The sequence below is a fragment of the Equus przewalskii genome, chromosome 13, assembly GCF_037783145.1.
Source record: "Equus przewalskii isolate Varuska chromosome 13, EquPr2, whole genome shotgun sequence".
NCBI classification, from domain to species: Eukaryota; Metazoa; Chordata; class Mammalia; order Perissodactyla; family Equidae; genus Equus; species Equus przewalskii.
Genome location: NC_091843.1, coordinates 68,401,200 through 68,422,793, shown reverse-complemented (window position 1 = coordinate 68,422,793; position 21,594 = coordinate 68,401,200). Strand labels below are relative to the sequence as shown.

Sequence of the window (21,594 nt, the reverse complement as noted above, 5' to 3'; positions counted from 1 at the left end):
CATTACTACATATTTTGTTTTGCAGGAGATTTGCCCTAGGCTAACATCTGTTGTCAATCTTTCTACTTTTTCTTCCTTTTTCCTGCAGAGAGCCCCAGTACATAGTTGTGCATAGTTAGAAATTCTTCTGGTTCTTTGATGTGAGCTACCACCACAGCATGGATACTGACAGACTAGTGGTATGCTTCTGTGCCTGAGAACTGAACCTGGGCTTCCAAAGTGGAGTGAACCAAACTTTAACCACTAAACCATCAGGGCTGGCTTAGCCATCACTACTTTTTAAAATTAATGTTTTCATGATATTTTTCATCCTTTTGCTTTCAGCCTGCTTATGTCGTTATATTTGAAGTGAGTTTTTTTATAGACAGTAAATAGTTGGGTCATGATTTTTCATTCACTTTGCCAATCTCTGTCTTTTCATTGATGCATTTTGATCATATATTTTAATGTGATTATTGATATATTAGCAGGTAAGTGTGCAATTTCATTTTTTGTTTTCTGTTGGTTCTTTTTTGTTTATTTCTCTCTATTTTATTTTCCTGCTTTCTTGTGGCAGGAATTTTCTTGATATACACTTTGATTTATCTGTAGTGTTTCTGAGTGAATCTCTTTGTCTAGCTTTTTTAGGATTACTCTAGGTATTACACTACATATATATATATATGTATATATATAATGTTTAATATGATATTAGAGTTTACTAATGTCATCAGTTTACCAGTTCTAGTGAAGTATCAAAATCTTACCTCTGTTTACATCCCTTTACCCTCTCTTATTTTTAATGCAAATATCTTAAATATTTCTCTTCATACATTTTGAACCATATTGGACAGTCTTTAAATTATTGCTTGAACCATCAAATGTAATTTAGAAGGCACAAGAGGAGATGGGAAAACTACTACAAAATTACTTATCTTTTTATTTTTCCTTTCCTGATATTCCAAGTTTTCTTCTTTTGTTCCTTTCTATTTAAAGAATTTCTTTTAACCATTCCTTTAGAGTAGGTCTTCTGGAGAAAATCTTTCTATTTCTTTCCTCTGAGAATGTCTTGACTTCCACTTTATGCCTAAAGGATCATTCGGTATCAAGACGGCAGCATAGGAGGACTCTGAACTCACCTCCTCCCACAGACACAACAAATTTACAACTGATTTTGGAGCAATTACCCCTAAGAGAGAACTGAAAGCTGGATAAAAAGAACCCCCACAACAAGGGACAGGGCTGACTGAGGTGGATGAGGAGAAATTCCTTTCTGGAGAGGAAAAAGCCGCATTTTATCTGCGGCACTTCATGGCCAGGAGCAGTCTTAAGTTACGAAGGCTTCCCTGGAGGAGCAGGGGAACTGAGTGGGAGAGCTTTGACAGAATAAGCAGCTTTTGAACTCTCACAATGGAGACAAGTGTCATAATATCTGGCTTTGCTGACTGTTAACAACAATGGGGAACACCCCAAGAAAGCTATTGGACATGAGAGAAAGAAAATCCGGTTCTTAAAAGGCCCATGTGCAGATTCACCTGTTCCAGAAAGCAATCTAAAATCTGTAGAAAGAAAGGTGCACAGTCCTTTGGTGAAGAGACTGACTTGATGGGCTCTGGGTGCATTTGGGTGAGAAGCAAGACCTCCCCAGGCTGAGACCACCTCCCCAGAGACTGAGATATTGGCAGCAGCCATCAATGTGATCTAGTACAGGCATGCTGACACAGACACTGGCAGACACCATTGGAATACTTCCCCTGAGCTGTTAGCTCAGGGGTCTGCCCCACCCACTGGGACACTGACTTAATACAGTTCAGCCAAAACAGGCAGCCCACTCTCGGACTGCCCTACCCAACAGCAGGCCCTCAGGCAACTTGTGGGCCTGCATAGGCTGGGTGAGAGGGACCTCTGCAGCAGGAAGAGTGGGTCTGCCTCTGAGAGGCAAGACGTATGTGCAAAGGGCAATCTGCCTTGGCAGAGTGTGTGGGTCCTCTGTAGTGGGGTGAGACGTTGGTCAGGTGTGCACACAGGACATTTTTTTCCTGTCTATTTTCACCCTGTTTTTCAGGTTAGGTAATTTCTATTGTTTATCTTCCAGTGTACTGATTTTTCCCTCTGACCTCTCCATTCTGCTCTTGAGCCCATCCGTTGAGCTTTTTATTTCAATTATTGTATTTTTCTGTTCTACTATTTCCATGTGACTCTTCTTTATATCTTTTATTTCTTTGTTTTTTTCCTAGAACTTTCTATTTTTTCCTTTTTGTCAAGTGTGTTTGTAATTCCATGTTGGAGCATTATTGTCATGGCTGCTTTAAAATCTTTGTCAGATAATTTTAACATCTCTGTCATTTCAGTTTGGGCATCTATTTATTGTCTTTTTCATTCATTTGAGATGTTCCTGATTCTTGGTATGAGGAGTGATTTTGATTGAAACCTGAACATTTTTATATTATGTTCTGAGACTTTGGATCTTTCTTAAGCCTTCTATGTTAGTTAGCTTTTTCTGAAGATACCTTGTTATTGCTGGATGGATCTACAAGTCTACATTATCCATTCAGCCTCTGCTGACACTTGGTGCAGGGTCTCATTGTCATTGCTGAGTGGAAGAAGATGTTCCAGTTCCCCAGATAGTCTCTACTGACACTGTCGTGGGCGTGATCTCATTATCATTGGTCCATAGTGAATATCTTCACTCTCTACTACCTCTGATATCACTCCTTGGTACCGCCAGGTGGGGCACCCCTGGGGATCAGGATCCTCATGAGTTCTCCAGAGACAATGTGAGAGGATGGCCTCAATATTGCATGACTGAAAGTCCTAGCACTCTACTTGGCCTTCTCTCTTATTTCCCTAATGCGGATGTTGGGCACCTCATTATAGCCTCACAAGGTGGAAGTCTAGGCTCCCACTTTTCCTTGGTTGGCATGGATGGTGATGGTAACACAATGCTTTCTGTGGTGTTTGGCTGGAGTAGGGGCATTTTTGTCTAAAAGTTTTGTCTTGCTAGCCTGCCCTTTTCCTGGTCCCCTTGCTAAAAAGAGCAGACTTTTGGCAGGGAGATTATCTGTACCTATTGGTGTTTCCAGATTGCCACCTTCTTCCAGGGTAAGTCTTGGATATATGATGCAAAAAGAAAACTCAGGAACTCTCTGTTGTGTTTTTTCTCAGGTAGCAAGGCCCCTAGCCAGTCCACTTTCTCTCCACCTTTAACAATCTTACATTTATTTTATATGTAAAATCCAGGAGTTTTAGTTGTACTTAGCATGAGGTATAGGGGAAAATTAAAAAAAAATATTTGGACGTATTTTGATCATTACACAATTTTATTCTTAAAAATATTTTGTGTTAATTGTAAAATATTTCCAACCTTCAAACATAGAAAAATAGAAATAAAATATTCTAACTTGTATAAAAATATTTAAAAGATGAGTGTCATTAAGTTTTCAACTCATTTATTAAAACCATTAAATTCATTGACTTCAAATTGAATTATAAGTTCTAAAATTTAATTTTAAGAAAAGATACTAACTAAATTTTGAGAAAAATTTTTGCATAACTGGAGGATGGAATTAAAAACTGAGTATTGTGATTTAGTTACACAGCCAAGGATACGTTTCTTCCATTTGGATCTGTTATTTTTGTGAAGTATTCTTTTTAGTTATGACAGCCATTAAAATGAGATATAGAGATAAACTAAATTTGGAACTAAATCTTAGAATTACTGTACCATAAAATAATAAACCAGATTCATAAAATGACACATATATCATCATGTCTAATCAGAGAAAAGTTTTTTACTGTAATTAAATTAAATTAATTCAAGAAATTTTATTTCAGTTATGGCTTAAGAATTTTAATTCCTAAATTTATATTTGGTTTTATAACGTCCATTTTATATAGTGGTATTGTGGTGGGTATGTGAATGTGCTTAAAGTATTTACTGACACAGTAACACATGAGTAAAACTTGCAGACTGCTCTATGGCAGGCTCCATGACTGTGTATTGAAACAGCAATATATAGCCTGATAAGCATATACACTTTAACAGAGATGCTTGGTATCAGTTTACATCTGACTAGTAAAAAAGAGGTGTTCAACTTAACAGGGAATGCAGGCAAATTTACCTAAAATAGGTAAATGTGCTTGCTTTATGATCCCAGAGGTAAAATGCGTTTAGAAGTCGATAATGCTGCATCAAATAGCCACATAAAGCATTTGATCATATGTCAAGACTGGGAAAGAACTGAAAAGAAAGGAATTTTATTATTTGTCCAACAATTTCTAAATTATTGTGTTTCATCTTTTAATAACATTAAAGCATAGTGCATGCAAATCTAATTCTAATAAATGCTACATTAACATTCCAGTCCCAACAACATCCAATTACTGCTAAAGTTATAAAATGAGGGCTTCATAAATAAAAAACTTCAACTATGCTTTTAACATTTCAAATCTGTCTCTTCCTATAGCCCCAAGCTTATTTAACACATCACTGTAGTAGCTAAATAGTAGACCAAACCCAGGTCCATGTGACCTTATAGGAATCACAAGGCATGTACTGTTCTCATGATATCTCCAATGCATTATCAATAAAGAAGATTCTAGTACTAAACATTGATACTAGGTATTATTTTTGGTACTATAAATACATTTATCAGACCTAAATGTATAAAGAAAAAATTTCAATGTGTACATAGGTTAATGTTTTTGTGTTCTTTTTATAGGTCTGAAAATGGGAGTGTATAATCAATTTCCACCATAATGCATTTATGGAAAGAACATTTTGAGTCCATGGAATGTGGCTAATAATTTGTACTTAGTAGTCTTCATTACCAGTCAGTTTTCCTTTGTGGCAATATGATAAATTTTCACTCCCATTATTATAAGATTATATATGTTTTTCCTTTCCACAGAAATAATTAACAGTGACAGGTACTGGGTATATACATTACTTTCAGAAGAGGAGTCCCCAAATAATCTACATAGCTTGACCCACACAAAGATATTCATTATTACTTAAAAGTTTATCCTGTAACTTAGGCTATATTCATTCCATAACAGGGAATCTTACAGGATAACATTTAATCATGCCTAACAGAGTGCTTTGTAAAGAATGGGTTTTCAATAAAATTATGTGATGAATTACTCAATCTCCTTTCTGTCTTTCTCTCTATTCTTTTCTTCTTTCTCTTGTCTTGCACTCTTTCTTTTTTTCCCTCTCCCTTTCTTTCTCTCATTGTTTTAGTTGTTTTTTGACTCAATATGCCATGCATTTAGAAAAAGCAAACGTCTAAAGCCTAACTTAATGTAATAATCTTAGTGTTAGTATCAAGAAAATTACCTTTGAAGGTGAAAAAGCATAGTTGTCTCTGGAGGGTGACTTTAAATCTTTTCCTTGTCTAAGTTTCTATGAGTACATTTGAAGATATTTAATACTTCAGGGTCTTCCATGGTTCTCCAGTATAACCAGCTGAATGTGTTGTTATCAAATTGATGGGCAGAGAAACCATATAGCCTAGCAGTTGCTTCCCTTTGTCACACACTGGGAAAATAAAGATGCTCATCCTGTATCAGCATATCTCTGTTTGTTTTGTTCCCAAGGCAGCAAATGGCAAACCGAATTTGCTGCTCTAATTAGATAAAAGCCTACAGGGAGGTTATATTGTATTTGTGTTCTGTCCCTGAGAGGACCATCCTAAGCCCAACTCTATGTTAAGAGTCCTCTCAGAGCTATTTATTTTCTCAATTGTCCCCAAAAATGATAACTCGATACAAGAGGAAACTGACCACGGAATTCAACAACATAAGCAAAAATCTTGTTAAAAGAGGTAAAATGTCTAATACTTACCAGATGTTCAGGCATTAATCATTTCTTTAAAAAAAAACATTCTTTGAGATTTTAATTGCAGAGAGTCCAATAGAATACAAATAATTCTAACATGCTGAAATAAGAAAATGATTGTGTCTCCTTCCACCTTTCCCCTTGTTCCTAGTTTCAAATCTGTGGATTCAATTTGGAGATGACGATGAGCATCTTAGTATTTTTATTCTTAACTGACGGGATATAAATCAAGGTTTGCAAACTAGTGGCCTATAGGTATACTTTGTGAGTTCTACTCTGTATTAGAAAAATCAAGAAAGTTCACAGCTAATGTGGGTCTCCAAATCCTCTCAGTAACAAAATTGACTGGAGTAGAATGCTGATATCCCCGTTTAATAAAGAATTAACTCTTCAACTTGCCAGGATCACCCACACCCACTCCTCTTTCCCCATGTTCTCTAACAGCTAGCTGCTTCACTTATTTGCATTACTATTAACCTGCCAGTCTTATGGAAGCATTTGAAAGTGAAAGTCTTGATATAAACCAATGTTAGGCCATTAGTCATTCAGAGGGTTTTTAGAAAGGAAGGCATAGAGTTTTCTATATCCATGACAGGTATTTTTAAGAATAAAGATTGTAGTGCTATGTTGTTATGAGAAGGGCCTAACCCTACAAGTAGCTGCTAGTACTTGGCATTATGTTTATTTTTATAAAATAGACTAGTGATAATATTTAGTCTGAATGGAACTTTGAGCATACATTGCCTTGTGAAATCAACAATGGGTGGAAAAAACTTCTCAGGCTTAGCATCTGCAGAGAAGTGGCTAGTATTATATCCTTTGCCATGCCAACAATCAGGCAATTTGTAGGTGTACATAGGATATGTCTTAAAGTCTAAAATTCAGCATATTTTCAAGTCAAAAGCTATAGAAAGCTTCTAGCAATTCTACCACAGATAGTTTTAGTAGATTCTGAAGTTTTTTAAAGACTGGGAGAATGAATATTTGTAGAATCTTCGAGTGAACCTGAATAGGTATGGCCACATTTTTTTTTTTTAAAGATTGGCACCTGTTGCCAATCTTCTTCTTCCTTTTTTTTTCTTCGTCTTCACCCCAAAGCCCCCCAGTACATAGTTGTATATTCTAGTTGTAGGTCCTTCCAGTTGTGCTATGTGAGATGCTGTCTCAGCATGGCTTGACAAGCAGTGCCAGGTCCGTGTCCAGGATCTGAACTGGTAAAACTCTGGGCCACCGAAGCGGAGCACGCGAACTTAACCACTCGGCCACCGGGCCGGCCCCAGCATGGCCACATATATTGTGTGAATTATGAATTTATGGCCCTGGATCTAAACATTATCAGTATATTTTTTCATAGCATTTTCAGTAGAAATATAATTCATCTCCTTTTTTAATTCTAAAATTGTGTGCTAGATGTGTTTTTAAAAATAATATAAGCCTTTCTGTATTTCAGTTTCCATATATCTTATCAAAACCTAAAATTCTAATTTTAATATTTCCAGTTAGATTACATCAATTTAAAAAGCTTCTACAAAATTTTTGACCTCGTTGTGGTAAAATGCTACCAAAATAATCCAAATCCAGTTAGTTTTATTTCATTATCTGATAATTATAAATTCAGAAAGAGCTATAAATTTATAGCAATGACATAGAACATTCTAAGAGAGGAATTTATTTACGAATCAGACTAAGTGCTGGGTATATTTCATGATGTATGGGTTACTAATCCAAATTATTTTGTCCTCCAGTCACAGAGATTATTATGATTTTGGCAACTTGCTACATTCATGCTTCAAAAATATGTATGACTTTTAAGTTGTATTATTATAACATGAGTTATTATATCAATACTACACTAAGATAACTCTTTCATATATTTAAAATTTAAGTGAGCTAAAAATGTTAAAACTTTTGCTATGCCTATTCCTGGAGATAACCATTGGCACTGCAAATATATCTATTCTAACTCTGTAATCAATAGAGCTTATAAATACATGATTATGGAGATATACATTTTATCTATAAAGTATTTTGGCCAAAATACAGTAAGATTTACTATATAAATGTTATCTAACATTATGGTTACAAAGTGAAATTATCCTGTCCATTTGAGCTCTGCATATAAATGTATCTTATATTTCCATAATTAATATGGTCTAGTGAACTGATTATGAATTATCATTATCATATGGCAAAATGTGTATATAATCCCAATATCATCTTTTAAAAGCTCTATTCTTTTAGACTTGTTACTATGTCTATCTCAGCATCAATTTAACCATCATTTAGTCAACAGTTTTGTTGGGAAGATTAGGGGAAATAATATATGTTTAAATTTCTAGCACGGTGACTGACATAGTTAAACTTAAAAAAAAGAGTTAACTCCTTTCATGTTACTTTGTTTCCCTTTCCTTATTATGAAAAGAATTATTTTCTTTATTTCCTTTGTCTATACAGATGCCATTACCCATCAATCTTTTAGAGCTAATCAAGTTCTCTTCTCTGAATAAATAATAAATTTTCATTATTAAAGCTTTCATAAAACAAAATGAAATGTTTCAGATTTATGTCATATAATTTTCATGTTTCTTAAAACTGAAAAAAAAATGCAGTTTTAACATCATGATTAAAACTAAGCATGCCAGTGTCAGACTACTTGGATTCAAATGCCGGCTCTAACATGCTTAAGTCATGACCTTGAGCTTCAGACCCTCTCAAAGTCTAAATCTCCCCTATGTTGAATGGAGATAATAATGCTGACTGATTCATAGGGTTATCGTCAAGAATAAATGCGATAATCCACATAAAAATTTATCTTCACAGTGCCTGCAAAAATTAGAATAGAGATCAATTCTTATTATCGTTATATCATGTGCCAGTCTTTGTGCTGTTATATTATCAAAGTGAAGTCTCTGCCCTCAAGGAACTTATCATTTTGTAAAGCATACAGATAAAGAAACAAGCAAGTAGAATATATTTTTGTGTTTACTATGATGGGGTAAATAGAGGAGTAATAGAAGATTCATGTATCCTAATCTTGACGGTCAAGAAAGAGATAATATGTTTTAGCAAATACATGAAGGATGAAAAATAGTTATCCTGGACAAATGGAAAATCATGTATTTTTTTTTCTTAAAGAAAAACTTTATTTATTTATTTATTTATTTATTTATTTTGAGGAAGTTAGCCCTGGGCTAACATCTGCTGCCAATCCTCCTCTTTTTGCTGAGAAAGACTGGCCCTGAGCTGGCATTCATGCCCATTTTCCTCTACTTTTTATATGTGGGATGCCTACCACAGCATGGCTTGCCAAGTGGTGCCATGTCTGCACCCGGAATCTGAACTGGCGAACCCTGGGCCACTGAAGCAGAACGTGTGCCCTTAACCTCAGCACCACCGGGCCGGTCCTAGAAATCATGTATTTTTATGACCAGGAGCTCCTCTTTTCCTCATAACGGAAATATCCTTCACCAAAAATACCATTTACATGGGCATTTGTGACTCACATTATGATCTGTGATTCCCTGGTCACACTTGGTAGCACCTGACCCAAACTGGGATGAGTTTCTTCCCCCAAATTTTGGGATTTGCTATCAAAAAGTAGTGAAAGGAAGCATCTTTCCAGTAGTTGAAACTGGATGGAAGTATAATAAACTATGGCTGTTGGCCATGTTTCCTGCCAAGTTAAGAAAGCCAGTCTGCAAAGCAGAAAGCAGTGATGGTAAAAAAAATGAAGCTAAATCCTGGTGGTGTCTGATTCCTAACCTCTATGTGTTCCTAAGACTTAACTGCTTTCATGCCTTTTGGGTGTCTTGACTTTATAATCATTCCTTGAATTTTATTTTCCAATAACTTCACTTTTTTTCCTCAGCTAAAAAGAACAAACAAAACAAGTTATTTTATCTTATCTTATTGGCAACCAAAATTCAGAGGAGAAGATGGTTGAAAATAACCCAAGCTGAAAACATAGTTTCTGTGAAGAACAATAGGCAAGGATATGCTTGGTGTGTTCACAAAAATCAAATCAGGGCAGTCTCTACTCCAGATTTAACAGTTGAGGCCTGATTCTAACAATCCACTCAATAATTCTTTCTGTGAAGAAGGCCTGTGTCTTTTAGCTAAAAGTGTTGACTCTGGTTCCTCCCCACCAAATCTTTTCTTAAGTATTTGTGCTACTTTAGAAAAATTAATCCCTGCTTTGATCAAACTGCTAATGGTTAAGTCTGTTAGGAGTTTGATCAAACTAACACCTAACACCTGTTTTTCCCTCATTGCTCTATTTATAATTCTAGGATGGCTGCATGAGGCTTAATGTGAAATCCTTTCTGGTGATTCTCTCTGTGACATCATGGACCCCACACATATTCACTGGTGCCTGATCTGCCAGTGTCCACATCTTTTTCATCAGCCTTCCATGGTGTGATATTGTACTTTTGGTTTGCCACATCCTCCCCACCACACACAGCACACAATGACTTCTCCTGATAGAGCTCAATATTCTGGGTAGAGGTGCTTTCATCAATTCTGAGACACGTGAAAATTGGGCAAGTAAATAAATCAACATTTTAAACGATCGTAATGAACATGAAATGAAAATCTAAAATGATGGCATTCCCAGCTCAAAGTCCTTCAGTGGATTTCTGTTACTCCTAAAATAGAGACCAAAATCCTTTATTTGGCTTGCAAGCTCCAGCAAGATGATATATGGGCCCTGCCCTGTTTCCAGCTTCATCTCCTATCATCCTCACTATTTTTACACACCATTCATATAGGCCTTTATTCAGTACCTAAAATTTATTGTTTCTTCCAGTTTCTGAGCCTTTGCAACTGCTGTTTCCTCTGGCTAAAGTATTCATGTCTAGATTCTCTTTACTTAATAAACTTGTCATTTAACTCTTAGCTCAAACTTTAGTTTTACAGAGAAACCTTCAATGACTCACAAATTTTTAAGTCCTGTCTGTTCTGTTTTATAGTTTCAGATACTCTACATTTTTCCTTCAAATCCTAAGTTATAATTATATGATTCTGTGATTCTGTAATATATATACATGACAATATATATTGTGTATGTCTACATGTATATACATATATACAGGTATATGTATATGTATATACATACACACACATACATACACACACACCCCCTCCTTTCTAGACTAGTTCTATGAGGGCACAGAACCTGTTTGTTTGCCCATCATTGGATCCCCAGAACCTAGACCTAGAACAAGTCCTGGTACAAGGAAAAGCAGTAAAGCATAGTTATATTAAGACTCTGAGCTTAGAAGCAAGATTTGAAGGGTTTGAATATAAGCACCGACACAGCCTTGGGTGACTTTGGGCAAGTTGCTTAATTTTTCTGTACCTCAGTTTTATTATCTAAAATTTGAGATTGATAGTACTACCTACATCATAAGTTGTTATGACAATTAAAAACAGGAAAATTGCTTGGAATGGCCCTGCTAGTCACCCCTCAGTTCATCAAACGCAATGTTGCATATAGATAGGGAAATATAAGGCATCAGAAAATAAGCATCTTCATTTCTCTCGAATCAACTTAGCCTTATCTCCATCTCCTGCCCTAATTGTCCCAAGAGAGTCTTGTGAGAAAAAAACTGGCCCCAAGAGCAAAGAAATTAGCTGCCGACAGCACCTAACTGCAAAAGTTTGAGACCAGAATGAAATAGTCAGCAGCAAACTGGGTCTCTCTCTATGAAGCCAGGATTTCCACTATCTGGATCTTTTTCACAGTGTCCTTAGGGGATAAGAAAAGATTTTCAGTAGATAAGAACATAGTGCTTACAGCTAGATAGATCTGCCATGATAGACTATTTTGCTCACAACTATTTGGCTCCCCTTGCTGAGGGAGAGTTCTACACTCCCCCAACCCTATGCTAGTGAACTGAGATGTGGCTTTGGGATTTGCTTTGGTCGATGAAATACGAGAGAAAATAAAGTGTGTCACTTCTGGGCAGAAGCTTAAGAGAGAACTTTGTATTCACCACATTCTTTTTTTCTTCTGTCACTATGACCTAAATACTCCAGGATGTGGCCATTGCAGAATGAGGAAGAAAATTTATACTGTTAATATAAGCCTTGGAAATTTTAAAACGTTCATGTTATTCTTTCTACATCTTATCCTAGCATATGCTAATTAACACACTTGGATTTGAATCCTTGCTTCACTGCATGCTAGTTCTGTGATCACGATCACGGATGAATTATCTAAACTATTTGACTCATAATCACCATATCTGGATATGGGAATAATCAAGTCCTTGATATATATATTTGATGGCACTCAGAATCTTTTTTTACCTACTTCTCACATTCTTTCCTATAAGAAGAGGTTAAAAAGCTAAAAACAATATTTCTTCCTCGCAGCTGAAGTCCTGGATAAAAAAATTACTCACTATAAATTAAATACACTTCTCTGAGACTTGGAAAGCATAAACGTAGCAGAGGCTATCTTCCAGCTGCTTTGGCTGTTTTTTGCTGCCAAGTAAAGATGTGGAGATATCTGTGTTAAGTCTCTGGCCTGGAGCCTGTGGAAGGCAGCTGTGGCAGAGCTGTAACTGCTTTGGTGGTCAAGTTCTGTGATAGGCTTGGAGTCGTTCCTGAGGGCCATCTTGGAGTCCACATCTCAACACTTACAATGTTTTGAATAACATAATTCCTTACATTTAACTTCTTCTTTTTTATTTCAAATATCTAGAACAGTTTCTGGTTTCTGTCAAAAATCCTGGCTGATTCTATTTTCGGTTATTGTGAACATCAAAATATACAACATGTGAAACATTCTTCTTCTGGTCTCAGAACATAATTAGTTCAATAAATATTAGATGTTATTATTTTTATTGACAAGCCTCTACTTAGATGCTTAAACACTGAAAATGATACTGCTACTGAGCTACCTCTGTGGTTCATTCACTCATTCAACAAACCTCTGTTAGGTGTGTGACAGTATTCCAGGTGCTGAGGATAAAAAAGCAAATAAGACAAGGTCAGATGGCTGCCCCAACTTTTTTTGATACCCCAGAAAAATAATTTCTCCAGGATCAGTTGCCAGTCAAACTCCTGATAATTTTACTTGTCCCCCATACTCATATTGACTATCCAATATCTCTCTTTGGGATTTTATAACTTCAACTCAGCTGCTGTGCTAACACACTCTCTCAGAAAACACCTATAATCCTTGCTAAATGTAATAATTTGCTTTATATGAGGCTCGAATCAGTTTCTCCAGCAATCTTTCTCACATGGATATTCCCAACTGCAGCAAATGTGAGAAATAGAAAAAGAAATACCTTCAAAGCCAAATGATTTCCCACTAAACTACTAAATCACTTAAACAGCCAACTTGGCACCATTAAATTTACTCATGATGGTGCTTCCCAATTAGAAAATGTGTTTACATGTTGGTGAGAGACATAGTTAGGATTTAATTGGAATTGATGATAGCACAGTAGTTGGTAAATTTAATGATGCCAACTGGTCATTTAGGTGACTCTGTCATTAGTTATATAGGCTGATAAAATCCTTATTTAAAAGGAGTATATTGCATCATTAATTATGGAACAGAGCTGCTCATTTCATGTGAATAGATGTGAAACATATTGAAGAAACTCAGGGATCTGTTAAACCAAATGTCAACTATGAGTAGACTGCTAGAGATGGAGATTCAAATATGCTATCACATACATAAAAGATATTAAAATGATAGTAGTTATTCAATATGTAGCCAGAGTGATTACCTGATCATTTTGGTGAATGAAAAATAAATACACTGGAAGACAGAAATGGCAGAAATTTCTATTCGTAATTGATTACTGGAGGATAATTTATATGATTAGTGTACAACTTCCTAACGATCAGTAGTGTAACTTTCTTTACTATTAATTAAAATTAATAAACCCCAATAGTAGGCATTTACTTAGAGCCTTAGAGTATAAATAACCAAATCTGTATAATGTGTGCATTTCAGGAAGCACTTTCATGTGCTTCATCTCATTTAATTGTTATAAAACGTCTGAAATCATAGCAATAAGGCAGATTTTTCTCAAATAATTTCAATGGCTTGCCCAAATCAAAGATAATATATTACCAATTCTAAATGTGAACTACATGAACTAGCATCTGATCTTATTTCCAGAGCTCTGAGTTAATTTTTGTGACAGTGCTGACGTGGTAAACATTATATAAATGTTAGCCATAGAAGTAGTAGTGGTGGTAGCAATAACTTTAGTAGTAACAGTATTAATAATAGTAGTAGTAAACAATAGGTAATAGTGTGAGTTTCAACTACACCATTTTCTCCCATATGTATTGTGAGAATATATATGTAATAAAACTGTAATTTAAAAGCATTTTTGTTGTACTAAATTTTCCTGTCAACAGAAATACATGGCTATTTACTCCTTCCCAAATATATCTTTCTTAATATATCTTTTAGCCACTAATTTATGATAGATCCGTGGGTTCAGCATTATAAAAACTTCTCTATTTCATAAGAGAATGGATAAGTTATACATATGATAGTGTTGAATCAAAAATGACATAATATTAAAATAATATGCTAGAAAGCGGATCCTAATTTGATATATAATGATCTGTTCAGTGTTCATAAATGCCTTTATCTGGTAAATTAAAAAAAGAAAACTAGCAATCATCATGAACATATATCAACATAGAGAAAAGTGTGTGAGCATACTAAATGAATTAATTCCTTATTAAAATAACCAATAATTAGATATAAAAGCAATAGCACACTAGGCTGAAAGCTTGGTTTGTATACTAGTAAATTACTACCACACAGTTACAGATGTTCCAAACTTCTCCGCAGTTTTCTTGGTTCTATCTCAAAATAAGAAAGTACCCAAGTAATCAAATGTACCTTAAAATACTCTCAAAGGAAATTAAAATCCCCTCAAAAGGTAGCTCACTTCTCCTTTGTTTTACTTTCTTCCTCCATTCTTCTTACAGATTTGCACTTTTTGCTTCGCCTTGCAGATGAAGTGTCATCCAACAGATCCTGACTTTATTTCAGGTGAGTTTGAGTATTCTGGGAAAATGAACTGGAATCTCTCAATACCAATTTCAAATTCATAATAGAGTATTAATCCACCAGATGGATTTCAGTGTCTATTTCTGATCCAGCAAACTGTAGCTAAGAAAGGACTACATATTATAAACATGGCAAGCATAACTCATATCTGTTTTGGATGAGGAAGCAGTTCTGATAGAGGTGACTAATATCACGTAGTTTTGAAACAAATTACTTAACCTCTCTGAATCTCAATTTCTCCTTACATTGTCCAAAAGGGATATTTCAAGAACTCATCATATGTAAAAATATCATGCCTCATATAGTGTCTGGCATATGGAGGGCACTCAATAAATGGCGGCTGTTGTGGATGGTAGTGGTGGTGGTATTACTGGGAAGAGATCATATGGTTCTCATCTTTGTACTCCTCCCTAGGATTTACCATGGTGTCTTGTATTTAGTTGGTTCTTAATTTGTTGTTAAACTATTCAAATTATATGCTCTAGCAAGGGGGGATAACCAGGTAGCATTTTCTTCACATACATATATAAAGGTCAGCATATGATTCTGACTTCAAGAAACTTATCACAAACTTTTAATTCTGTTGGCACATAAAGAATATTTGTGAATCAACTAATTCTGTTGTTTAATTTCAAAAGTCTCAAGATTCTGACAGAGGGCAACTTTCCCTATCTTTGGCATGGTTTTCATTCTGGATACGCATTCATCCTCAGCAGGATGCAAATACTGCATCATAGAAAATTGCTTTATTTTCAAAGACTGTAATAGAAATGAAATGAATTTTGAAAACTCAGATATATGCATACTTGGTAGCAACAATTATGCCTACAATCATAAATATATCGAATGCCTCATTTGTTCTTGCGTTGTTTCAAAGATTACTTCTGAAATGTTCTCACAGAGCACTCTTTCAACTTTGTCATGTGTCCTAAAAACAGCAGTTATTTACATAAACAGACTGCATTCTACACGAGCTTTGGAAGCTTTTGTTTTTTGTACCTCTTTTTCTTCTTCTTTAAAAGGCAGTTAGAGGACTAGACAAAAGGAGACCATGACTCTTTCTGTGTAATATGTACATTCATATATTAGTATACATATATACATGTTTTGTATAAATTAATGAATAAAACTGTACATATTCATTAAGCACCCACTTAATATACGCAAATATTTTGGTGCTAGAGATTCAATAGCGAACAAGTAGATAAAAATCTCTACCTTCCTGGAGTTATATTCTTAAAGAGAAGCCAGAAAATAAACGTGACTAAAAATGCAAAGTGTATAGTATTTTTTAGTTTGGGCATGGTGCTAAGGAGAAAAATATGAAGCAAGGAAGGAAGGACATGTAAAAGGGGTGAATTTTAGACAAGGTTCAAGGAAATCTCACTGAGAAGTAGTGAATTTTAATGTTTACATAGGTATTGATCTTTCTTTTTTAAAAAATATGGGTTTTTTCTAATTTCAGAAGTAATTTAGGTTGATCCTTTAAAAAAATTGAAACACCATTAACATGTATAACATAAAACATGGGAGTCTCCTTTAATTCAGATTACGTGTGTACACGTTTACCACCTCCCTCCACTTAGGATCACCCTCTATATACTCTCTATATACTGCTCAGTAACTTTTTTTCCTTCATCAATACTGTTTCTATAGATTCTCATCAATTTTATTTAACTGGCCAAGAGACTTTAATGGAAACTGGAGTAAGTCTTGGGAGCAGAGTTTGAAAATATGAAGCCACTTTGGTAGCACTAAACAAGAAGCAATAGCCCACATATACATCTTTAAAAGTTATTTTGAGCTTATGACAGGTTAACACTTTAGCATAAACCCTTTCATTTATGAAACATGATTTTAGCTTGTCTGCATTCACAAAATTCCTTAATAAAGTCATTTATTTTCGATGATGGATTATGAGAAGCTTGTTCATACATCTAAAGCCTGACATTTTAAATCACTTTTTCATTTTTCAGAAACGAAGGAAATTCAAAATCTTTCCATGGTATGTAGAATAATGTCTTGTTTTTTTAACAAATGGTCTCATCCTTATTTTAATTTAAGGCCGGATTTTAAAAAGCATAGCTATTGATGAATGTTATATCTAAAAGTTAAACAGGGAAGTAATATTTTTAGTGAGAAATGATCAAAATTATCTACATAAATTAATACTTTATGATTTTTATGATCATCTCTAATGATTTGTTTGTTGAAATCCAATAATTGTGCCTTCAAGAGAGTCATTAATGTCACTAAATGGTCATTTCTTTCAGTATCACTAGGATTGTGTTCTTTGGTAACAATTCTGATATACTAACATGTTCCCATTAAGAGTGAGGTAAACAAGTCACCCTGTCTCACAGCAGTTAACGAATTGTTCTTTACAACCAAGATAGGTAAGATCGGACCATAATAATTACTTTCTCTTTTGTTCTTTCCTGTGGTTAAAATAGTTCTGTTCCTTTTTTCCAAGTAATTGGTATGGTGATTCTATTTGACATCTTCTTATAATTGGAGTGTTGAGGTGTCTGAATCACATCCTTGGTTGAGCCCTGTCCTTCTACAAATAGGTACCTCCCTAGCAATAGCTGAAGATGAGCTCAATGCAAGTAGGAAGGCCATTTTGAGCTATTTAAAAAAATGCAGCAGGCTTTGTAAAGATACTCTTACTTAGCAAAGTAAATAACCCATTGGAAAGTATTGAAATTTTGAAAAGCTTTCTTTGATGAGACGTTAAAAAGCAACTGAAAAAAAAGAAGTTATTTTCGTTCTCCTCTTTGTAAACAAGCACATTGCACCAAAATAGATTTTAATTCAGACATTATGAATATAAACACTTTATTTAAGATTATAGCAACAGATGTTTATTAATTTTTTCTAGAATAAGGTTTAATTGTGTAAAAATAGACATAAATAAATGATAAGATTAGCAGGAAGTAATTTAAGTTTAGAGTTGTGAGACTGTTAAGCTACTCATTTTTCTCCCATTTTGGTCTTATTATCTTATTTGTAAGTGATAGAGCATTTTGATGGTGGCAGAGCATTATTTAAATAATGAAGGGAGGAAATATCTTCAGGAATATGTTGTCTGAAATAGCTAAGTGTTGCGTGTGGAAAAATTTCTTATTTTTATAGTCTCTGTTCCTTGCCTTCAAAAGTTTGTGATTAAAAATAATTTGTGAGTCTGGCCTGGTGGCATGGTGGTTAAGTTTGCAGGCTCCACTTCAGAGGCTTGGGAAGTTCGCAGGTTTGGATCCTGGGCGCAGACATACCCCTGGGCCACACTGTGGTGGCACCCCCACAAAAAACAGAGGAAGATTGGCACAGATGTTAGCTCAGCAACAATCTTTCTCAAGCAAAAAGAGGAAGATTGGCAACAGATGTCAGCTCAGAGCCAATCTCCTTCACAAAATAAATAAATGAATAATTTGTGCATTGAAACAATGGTAAATATCAGTATGATAATAATTATAATAAATGTAGCTAAGATTTTTTAAAAAAAAGCAACTCAAAGAGTTTGGTTTCAGTTTAAGTAATTATCATAATCAAAATTCAGTCATATAGCTCCGCAATTTCTATATCCAAAGGGTGTGAGTGACATTCTGGTTGGAAGTTGAAGGCTAAGGGATTTATCTATAATTTACTATTATCTAGTAAACAACTGTTTTTACTTAGTTGATATATTTATTGGGGTGATTTTTGAGAGCAATTCATGGAGGTAGGGTTGGATAAAGCTCCTCACTGCAGCCACTTCTCACTCTATTATTTCTTGGTGTCCTAGTGCTACCAATTACTGTTGGGAAGTCTGCTAGATGCTGAGTGGACATAAAATAAGAGACAGAGAACTGCCCTTCAAATACCATAATCACATATGTGGTGAGTGGGGGGGTGGATTTGGGTGAGAGTAGGTGTATAAGCAAATCGTTTCATTAGAATGTGATAGGTGCTAAAAGGAGGAGAGAGAAGTTCAAGTTGGAGGTTCAGAGAAGGCTTCCTGAATGAGAAGGTGCTTTAATTGAACCCCAGAGGGTTAGTAAAAAAAAAATCCAGAGCAGGATATCCCAAGCAGAAGTAAAAGCACAAGCACACGTGCAGGTATGAAAACGGTGTGGCCTGTGATAAGAAACAAAGTAATTCTATAAACTTGATGTTACTAGATTGTGAAAGAGAGAGGAAGAACATCTAGAGCTATTAATGTAAGTAGGGACCCTCCCATACAAGGCATTATATGCCAAACTAAGTGACAATAAATGTATTCTGAGAAGCAGGGCATTTTGAAAGTTTTAACCTGGAGTGTGATGGTCTGATTTCTAGTTAACATGGGTGACTATACTGATGAATGACATTTACATGTTCCATGAAAGCACGTTGGATAAGGAGAATAAGTAGGGTACCAGAACTGTCAGGGATAAAATTTGATTTGGAGAGATTTTCCAGGTAAAGTGATGATGCAGGTGTTGGTAGTATGGAGAAAAAGTTTTGGAGTGAAGTGAGCTGAGATGAGGAACTGAATTATGCAGATTCAGTATGAGGTGACTGTGGGAGCAACCAAGTGAATATGTCCAGTGGGAAAGAAGTTGCAAACTCGAGAAGACATGCAGCCTAGTGACTTAGTCTTGGGATTCATCAGTAAATACACAGTAGTAAGAACTTTGTGAGTGGATGTAATTGGCCAGCACAAATGTGAACATAGAGACAAATAATGGACCAAGAATAGAACGAGCCCTCTTGTTTGGATTACAAGTCAATACAGGGAAGAAAATAAAAGAGGTTGAGAAGAAATACAACAATAATCCTGAAAGGTAGGTCATTTCATCCCCTGATTTTTTCAGGTGAAGACTCCGAGCCTCTGAAAAATGTACCTTCACAAAATATTATAGCTAGGAATTGTCTGAGCCAAGAATCGACCCTTAGTATTTGTGACTCCAAAAGCGTGCTCTTTCTAGTATATTGTGAAGTCGCCATGCCAAACAATAATGTTCTTAAGGGTAAAGATTTTGTCTTCGACTTCCAAAATATCCCCAATCTGTGAATACATAATAAGTGCCTTAAAGAAACACTTGATGTTATTCCATAAAAGCCATAATGCATTAAGATAATTGTCCTTTCCTGAAATCTTAACCAGATGTGTCCTTTAGTTATGCTGCTTTTTTGATAATTTCTTTTCATGTTAACATTTTGATATTGATAGTGCAGTTTAAAAATCTATGTTCTGTAAAGCATATTTAATTAAGTGATTAAATATAAATTTTAATACATTGACTTTCATTCTTTCAAAACAAAAACTTTTATTACGAAATTATATAAAACTCTATTATATGAAAAATTTAACTATTCATTCATGAAATCAAATGAGGCTCTCTTTTATTTTTTAAACACAGTAGGATATGGCAGTAATGGATATTCCTTGCACTTGTTCATAAAATGTTAATTTGTTTTCAAGAGACTGTTTTGGGGAAACGTAGGAATCACTAGTCTTATCAGAAATTTATCATAAATTATCAAGGTATCATAGTACCTGCCTTTTCTTACTATGATGGAATTTTGCTATAGTAAGCTATAACATCCAGAATTACATTAAAAACAAATTCAGATCCAATGAACTGCTGACAGTGATAGAAGATGCTGTTTCCTTTGCTATATAATGCACCCCAAAGTTAAGTATTTCAAAACAAGAGAACATAAGATTTTAAAGCAGAACATTACAGTGATCTTATCACATCCTCTTCCATTTGTGGATTCCTTTTAGACACTCCTCTCCCCTAATAACTTAGAGATATAAATGACCTTAAAGAAAACATCAGAGTTATCACTGAAGCAACATGAAATTTTAGAGAGATCTATTGTTTATCCAACTACATTACAGAGTCAAGAAAAAATGCAGAGTAACCCACGTCTACATATAGAGTAAGTTATGTAATATGCTATTTTGTCATTTTAAAAGTTATTTTCTATTTGGGCTGATATAATGTAATTTTCTTAGAATTCTAATTTAAGTATTATTCTGTAGCATGTATATGTTTTCTAACTTTCACGTATATTTTAATTTTTTTCATTCTTTCTAATTTATGGAGACTGTATGACATGCCAAACATTGTGATAGTTTCTGTAGATAAAATGATAAAGAAGATACAACTCCAGCTTCACAACTGCACCTCCTGTGCAAAAGGCAAAAAGTTACTATAATATTGTCACAAGTTGAGTTCTCCAGATGCAGATGCTAAGACAGAATTTGGAGTGCAAATGTTTAGTAAGGATCAATATTTGTGAAATAGATTTGTGATTTGAAACAATGGTAAATCAGTTTTCCTTTGAGGGGGTAACAGGATTGGGCAGTGGAGGTAATCAAACCACAATATAGGACTGACTAAGCCTTGGCCAACTCAGTAGAGAGCTTCGGAGCAAGTATTGACCGTCAAAGTGTCCTGCCTGGAGGTGATATAGCCAGGCCTTTACACTTGAGCCCCAGTCAGTCACCAGATGTTGGCTGTACAAAAAAGTGTGTAACCTTGGACATGGGCGTTCTCTGTAGCTGAGGCAACCCCTGAGGGTCTGACAGATGGAAACTAGACAGCAAGTCTTTAGTTAAAGAAAGATGTGGTTGCACATCTCCATATCTACCGTACTCCATCATAAAAACACTCAGTGAATTTGAATTACTGGGAGTGAGGGTAAGGGGGCCATTCCTATTTTCATCCTCAGTTCCTGACACTATTTC

The 21,594-nt window shown here is 35.1% G+C and overlaps 1 long non-coding RNA gene across 1 annotated transcript in view; it reads left to right on the top strand.

Annotated features, from left to right (window-relative positions):
* LOC139075143 (uncharacterized) overlaps window positions 1-21,594 on the top strand; it is an 83,412-nt gene that overhangs the window by 28,824 nt on the left and 32,994 nt on the right. Inside the window, exon 3 of the long non-coding RNA XR_011525245.1 lies at window positions 14,795-14,858. This is a non-coding gene — a long non-coding RNA (uncharacterized lncRNA). The remainder of the gene's footprint in view (window positions 1-14,794; window positions 14,859-21,594) is intronic.